The following is a 7656-nucleotide window of genomic DNA, read 5'->3' as shown; positions in this document are numbered from 1 at the left end:
TATGTTATTTTTTCTTACAATGACTTATTTGATTTTTCAAAAAGGAAAAAACAGTGTGTGATTTGTCATTCTCCCATCATATACAAATATACACACTTAGAAAAAGTATGTGTGCCTGTCAATGCACATGGGAAAATCTTGAGTCTTTATTATGAAAGTGTGAACGGTGTCACCTCCCAGTAGTGGGACAAAGAGTGGGGACAGGACTTCAGTGTTTTCTTTTGCACTCTTTAGAATTGCTTATATATTTTGCAAGAAGCTAGCACTTCTTTTAGATTTATAATAAATTTGAAAAAAAAGTATTATATATATCACTCAGTGAGTCCACTTTTAGTTCTTATCCTAAAAGAACAAGCATATCTTGACAGATTCATGTGCAAGAATGTTGGCTGCAGCATGAGTTAGAGACCATTTAGAGATTGACAACCTAACCTCCCATTAATAAAAAATTGGCTAAGTAAGTTGTAATCTACTATCCCAATTAAATATAATACAGACTTCATAAATCATGTTTTCATATATTATTTGATAACAGGGGAAAATGATCTTGCTATAATGTTGAGTTTTAAAAGCAGGATACAAATTTAAATGCAGTAATTTATATATACTGGGTGATATACTATATGTCTCTGAGTGGTAGGTTAGGAGTAATTTAGAGTTTTCTTAATTTTGTTGTAATTTTTTTATCTGCAAGAGAAAAACAACAGTGATTTAATTACATTCAAAGAATATTTAAGCCTGGAAAGGGGTCCATAGACCCTCCAACGCCTCCTCCATAAAATGTCAGTGGCTTGTGCCTCCAACCTTCGCCTTCACCTTTTCCTCCCAACTCCCCCTTTCCCTAATCCAACCACCTCTTGACCCTCAATCCTTTAATTTATGGGACTTGAGGAGCCTTTTCTGTCGTCATCCTATAGCCCACCCCCACCCCCACCCCCGGCATGTCTCTTAGTCATTTATTATATAACTATATAACTATATAACTATAAGTGGTAGAGGGCCGCCAAGATTGGGGCGCCATGGGAGAGGACTGGGGGCCACAGCCCTGGGTCAGGCGGCGCTCCGGTGCGGGTGTTGAGGGAGGAACCAGCATTCGTGGGCGCGGAGGAAGAGCGCGGGGAGTCTGGCTGCCCCCTTGTCCAGCCCCAGAGCCCGCTACCCACCTCCCGTGATCTCCCTCCCGCATCCCAGCGGGTTTCCCGCCATCCAGTAACTGAGTCCGAGCACCGAGTCCCCAGCGCCACTCCAAGTAGAGGCGACCCAGGGTGGCCCCCGCTCGGGCGTCTCTGGTCTCCAGCTCCGCCCCGCAGCCTCCAGGCCAGCTGCACCCAAGCCTCCCAGGTGGACGGCGTGGCTCTGCCCCCGACTTTCCAACGAAGCGGGCTGTCCCCACGCGTCCCCGCCACCTCCCATCCTGGGCCACCCCGTGTTGGTGCCAGAGCTCGCGCTGAAGCTGACGCCTGGGAGCGGGTACCCATTCCTGCACCCTCTGCCTTCCTTTTTGCCAGCCTCCGATTCCTGCCCTTCCAGAACTTTCTGGCCCCCGTTAGCCAGGTTTCTCTGCGTGACTGAGGTGTGTGGGACAGGAATTCCCCACAGCCGGAGGTTCTTTAATTGGAGAGGGGGGTTGGTCAACTAAAAGGATACTGCGTTCTGTGTAGGGTTAGGGACGGATGGTGAGGGGGAACCACAGAGATGAGGGATCCCATTTCTTTTTTTATGATGGTGAAACTATTTTATTCTATATCATCAAAAATAATTAAGCAAATTTACAAATAACTCTAATAAGAATTCTGTGAAAAAACAATTTGGAGAAAAAAATATGGAACGCTTCACGAATTTGCAGGTCATCCTTGCTCAGGGGCCATGCTAATCTCCTCTGTATGATTCCAGTTTTAGTACATGTGCTGCAGAAGCCAGCACCAGGGATCCCATCTTTTGACAGGGAACTTAAGTTCCACGATCTGCTCTGTTCCTGCCCCAACTAAACTGTTAGGTAATTTTAGGAACTATTTTCGACTCCCACATACAGTTGGCAGGATTCCTGTCCCTCTCAGCCTTCCAAGCTCGGATTCCATCTCCCGAAGGAGCCAGTCTGTCACCCATTGTCTGAGCTGGGTGGCATCGTACTTCTCACCCTAGAGATGAGGGAACTGAGACTCAGAGGTGTGACGACAGCAGATGACAGTGCCAGGCATAGAACTCAGGTCTCCTGTAGTATCCAGTGCTCTTTCCTCTACCCCTGACTTCCTCTGTGTGGGAGGTGTTGTGAAGCGGGGAGGGGGTCAGGCCCTATCTGGGCCCCCACAGGGCTGGCGGCAGGAAAGGTGGCCTTGGGCCACACCTCCTTTCCCAAATGTCCAGTCTTCAGGGTAGCAGTTTCCGGGATAGTCCTAAAGTTTGGGGATATCTGAGTCTCTGAGGATTAAGAGGGAATGGGTATTGGCATGCACACAGCCAGAGTTTGGAGATGCACTTATCATCACTGGGCAGCACCCTCAGCCATGATAACACATTTGTGGTCTGGTTCTGATTGACCTACATTGGTCCACATACCCAAGAGGAAGTAAACGAAGGCAATACATCTATCCCACAGGCTCTCCTTTGTGAATTGATCTCTTTTGGGAAATTGATCTCTTTTGGTGCCCTCTTGCGGACAGCTGAGGAATTTCACTGTATCGTTTCTATCCTCCAAGTAGTTCCATGACCATTTCCACCTCACCCCCCATTCCATCGCCAACTCCATGTACAGGCGGTTTGAGGGGTCTCTTTATTAAGGATGAAAAGTCTTCTGGAATCTCAAGGCCGGATTTCAGCACATGAAATCCTAATATAGTCTAGACAAACATCTACAAAGCACTTACGTGCTTTACAGATGTCAACTCATTTATTCCTCACAGCTACCCTATGAGATAAGTACCATTATCATTCATGTTTTAGAGATGTGACAATTATGGCACAGAGAAGTTAAGCGACTTGCCTAAGGTCACACAGCCACTCTGGATTCCACACCCTCAGGCAAGCTGCCTCTCACTGGTGTAGGAAGCTTCATACAGCAACACAGAGACACAGCCAGAGGATGTGTGTGCATGCAACAGAGAGAATCTCCCCAGATCTCTTCCTGGACTCCCCCAAAGCTCACCCTGTACCTCTTGGGGATGAATCTTGTCCTGCCATGTGAATGGAGGGTCAGGAAATTTCCAAGAACCTCCCTTCTTTGACCTTATTGTTTTGTTCTATCACTTCTGAAAGGTGGAAAGTGAGAGAGGAGGCTGGGCTGCTTGAAGTTCTGTAGATCCCAGGGAGAGTCAGAGTTCTCTAAAGCAACATGGCCCCATCACTAACTGAACCAGATGCCAGGGTAGACACAGCCTAGCCAAGTGGCATCCACACTGCCTTCCCACTCTCCACCAGGTGTGTGATCACAAGACTTGCCTCTTTTCAGAATCCTTAAGCCAGGGGGTGGGGTGGGGTGGGGTCAGAAGAATCCCTTTCCAGTATTTTACAGATAAGGAAATGAGCCTCTTCCTAAGACCCCCACTCACGTACCACATGCTAGCTGACAATGTACTGTGGGTGTTGGAAGACTGGAATACAGAAGTAGGTAAAGAGTAGCTCTCTGCCCCCTGCCTAGTAGAGGAAGGACAGATGAGTAAGCAATAATAGTAATTCAACGTTATGGGTATACGAAGGAGGTGACCGCTGCAGGAAAGGAGGCTGGACTCTGCCTGGGTGGGAAGGAAGGCTTTAAAGGAGTGTCACTTGAGATTGGTCTTGGAGAGTGGATTGGATTCATGGTGTGGGGGAGAACAGTCCAGGTTGAGCCCCTTGCAGAGAGGCAGCAGTGGGAGACAACAGGGCAAGTGCGGGGAACTGTGAGCATTTTTCTGGCTGGCACAGAGGCTACCTGGGAAAAGGACTGAAGACTGGCTGGGGAGTGGGGGTCAGATCGCAAAGCTTTCGCTTGCCAGGCTAGTCAGTTCAGACTTGACACCATAAGTGCAGGCAAGAGATGGTGTCCACCTCTCCAAAGAGCACAGATGGAGGTGCCCTACCATACTGAGTCGGAGCAAGGGTAGGGAGGGAGGCACTGGACATGGTTCACTTAGTTTATTAATATTTTCATTAAGCTTTTACAGAGTTTTCTATTAGTCGGGACTCAAGGCCACCAGAACTCCATCCCTGTCCATGACTTATCTCTGCTTGTCTCTGCCAGTCTCTGTTCTGAAGAGACTTTCTTCACATGGAAGGAAGAGGGCCATGCCCATCCCCAAGCCTGTATCATCTCAGCCAGCAATCCCAACATGAAGACAGCCTCCTTCCCGTGTTTGTGTATTAATCCCAAGGAATAGTCTGATTAGTCCTGCTTGGTCAGTGATACCTGTTAGTCTAATCACTGTTTCTGGGGACATAGGAAACTGTGCTTAACCTAGCCTGGGTCACATGTCCACCTCTGTAGAGGAGGCATAAGGTACCAACTCACACATCTTCAGACCACATGGAATGAAGAAGGAAGTTTCCCAAAGAAAAGGGGGTGCTGTTATCAGGAGGTGAAGGGGAAGTGAACCAAACAGAAAAAGTTTTAAAAAGGAAGCTGCCACTTCTATGGGTTAAACATTCTACTAGATGCTAGGGAGTTAGAGATCAAATCCCATCTCTACCATCAAATAGCTCCCAGTCCAGACAAGTGTTCAGATAATTAGAAGTTATCACAATTTCTAATGATGGGATACGGGGTTTCTCTAGACACCTTGGGAACCCAGGAGAGGAGCATCCAACCCAGATTGAGGCAGAAAGACACCAGGAAGACACCACATTCCTCAAAATGTTGCTCTTTGACTGGGTTATGAAAAATAAATAAGAATTAGCCAAGGGAAGAAAGAAAGAAGGAAGTTTAAGGAAAGGAAGTAAAGTAAAGGAGCATAAACCATGCAGAAATGGCAAATTTCTGGCTTGGGCAGAAGGGCAAACTGTTGTGCAATTTCTTGAGAGAGGGGCACGGAGCAGTTTCTGTGAGGTGAGAGGGACTGGAATGTTCATACTGACACATGAGGAGTTTGGGGGTCTTGTGGGTCAGCAGGTGGAGATACTAACAGATGACTGGATCATTTTAGATTTAGAGGTTGAGAGAAAGGATTCGACTGAGGAGGTAAATTTGGGGTCACCCAATGGATGGGAGTTAAAGCCACAGGAAGATGCTGTCACTCAGAAGGAGTGAAAGGAAAGCTGAAGATTCAAAGCGGGAGAAGAGCCGCATTGGCTGAGAGGTGGACACGGAGGGCGCAGGCAGGAATGAGTCTGTGAGAAAAGAACGGGTGCGGGTCAGCAGCACGTCGTGAGGAAATGATTTGTGCTCTCAGGTCCCAAGGCCTCTGCATATGGAATTCTCTTATGAAATATCTTCCGGCAGAAAGAACAGGTTGCATACAAAGAGATGAAAATCAGATCGTTATCAGACATCTCATCAGCAACCCCTGATGCAAGAGAAAGGCTAAGCAAAGCATGCAAAGGGTAGAGGAATTGGCCAGACCACTAGTTGTCCCGGCCTCTGTGCTCCCATTCTTCCTTAGTTAGAGAACCTCGAGATTTTAGCCAGGCACATAGTCATCCAGAATCAAGCTTGCATCTCCAGCCTCCCTTGAAGCAAAGTGTGGCCATGTGACTATGTTCCATCTGTCCCTTCTTCCTTTGCACCTTCCTCCATCCAGCCTGATGCCTGGAGAGCCAGCATGAGGCCATCATCTTGCATCACGAGAACAGGAACCACATCTCATCATGAGGCGGAGTAAAAAATTGAGAGGAGCCTATAGTCTTTTCCATGAGAAAAAAAAAAACAACAACAACTCCAATTTGTTTGGGCCACTAATATTTTGGGTCTCTTATTTATAGCTAAACTTAGTCCTAACTGATATTGAGGGGAAATTATATCCAAAGATTCAATCAAGTATGAGAATAAAATTGTCAGTTTTGTACAGGCAACAATTCAAGAAGTCAAGAAATAGATGTTTAAATATATTATTTAAAGCCCTAAAAGTAAGTAATAGAAGGAGTACATATATATGTGACAGCAGGGATTACAGAAAGAAGGGAAGCAATGAAAGCAACGAAATTCATCATCTTTCATTGCAGGGAGTTGGAGATACTGTTTAAACTTGATGAATTAGGTACAAAGATATTAGCATATTTTCTGGCACTGTAGAAGTACTCTCAAGGAAGGCTACAAAGAGAAATGGTTAAAAATGATTACTTCTGGGGACTGGGCCTCAGAATTGTTGACCGGAGACTTTAATTTTTTAATTTTACATTCTTTCACAGTTGAGATGTATGTTTATACTTGCACATATGCAGGAAAACCTCTAAAGAACCGTAACTAACTCAATGGTGTAACCCTCTGGGGGCAGGAGTGACCCAATGCGGGAGGGTCTGGGAACAGACAAGGTTCCATTTTATAACTTTTTATATTATTTGGTGTTATAAAATGAGCACTCATTATTTTTATCTTAAAAAAATTTGAATGTATATATTTTTAAAAGAAAATAGGGAAGGGAAAATAACAGTGGTCACAGTCTGGAAAATACCACAGGCAGATGGAGAGGACCTACAAGGACTCGCTTCTCTGGCAGTGAAGTCAGGTGTCTCTCAGCAAGTCTGATTGCCCCTGATTTTGGCTGCCGCCTGGATTGATCTCATCCCTTGTCCTCCACAGCCAGGCCTGAGATGAGTTTAAAGAGAATTCCCCTCTCGGCAGGTGTCCTGCTCAAGTGTCCCACTTCCTGCTGGCATAGTTAGAGTTGGAATTATCTCAGAGCGGAGCGATTAGAGGCCCCACTTCGCCAGGCTTGGGATTTCTCTGGTGACACAACTCCCTTAAATCCTAGTTGGCTGTCTGCCATTTTAATTCCTAGGGACACCATGTGCAAGTAACCAATGCCAGAAATCTTGCCCAGTCAGGAAACTTGATTCGGAACCTGGCTCTTGTGGTTTGTCTCTCAGCAATAGGCTTGGGGGCTCTGAGTATCCATCTAGGCCTTAGGTTAAGATTCTTCCTTGGCATATGGACATCTGAAGTTCACTACCCAGCATCCTTCCTGGGACTGAGACCTTGAATTTCCTTTGGGGAATCATCTTTCCTTCTCTCATTCTCAGCTAAGAGATTTAATTTGGGATTGTTGTCCACCCCCAAATCTAAGAGGGGTGTGCCAATCAGGATGTTTCCATCTCCCTAGCCAAAATGATTATTCAGGGATCAGCCCATGATCTGTGGCAGCCTAATCAGAGTGAATCATAGGACTTTTGCTGAAAATGTTGGGACGTGGACTTGCTCTTTCTTGATGATATTGAACAAAGAAGCTTGTAGCCCCAGAAGCTAAAGGACCAAAAAAAGGGCAGCTTAGCAATACAGAAAAAAATTTGGACAATAGCCACTTTACTACAGCTAAATACTACCAAAAAAACGGTGGCCTAATCCCCATACATGCCAGCAAAGACCAAGCGAGGAGTCTAGATCCATCCTTATAGGCCATAAGGAGACAACTGACCCTTCCTTCCCCCAACCCACTGGAGTGATGTCAAGGAAAGGCTGAATAAGGTGTTAGGACTTACATCTCCACCTAGAGTAGCACCCTCCTCCCTCCAGGTCAGTGGAGATGATGTGGA

At 46.2% G+C, this 7656-nt stretch overlaps 1 non-coding gene across 1 annotated transcript; it reads right to left on the bottom strand.

Moving 5' to 3' along the window:
- Window positions 1-1816: 1816 nt before the first annotated feature.
- On the bottom strand, window positions 1817-1923 carry LOC112473432. Its single transcript, XR_003044000.1, has one exon. It is a non-coding gene; the product is annotated as a U6 spliceosomal RNA (small nuclear RNA).
- Window positions 1924-7656: the final 5733 nt, after the last annotated feature.

The sequence above is a fragment of the Pteropus alecto genome, unplaced genomic scaffold (genome assembly GCF_000325575.1).
Source record: "Pteropus alecto unplaced genomic scaffold, ASM32557v1 scaffold98, whole genome shotgun sequence".
Lineage (NCBI taxonomy): Eukaryota > Metazoa > Chordata > Mammalia > Chiroptera > Pteropodidae > Pteropus > Pteropus alecto.
Note: the sequence above shows the minus strand (reverse complement) of the source record. Positions and strands in the feature narration are given on the sequence as shown.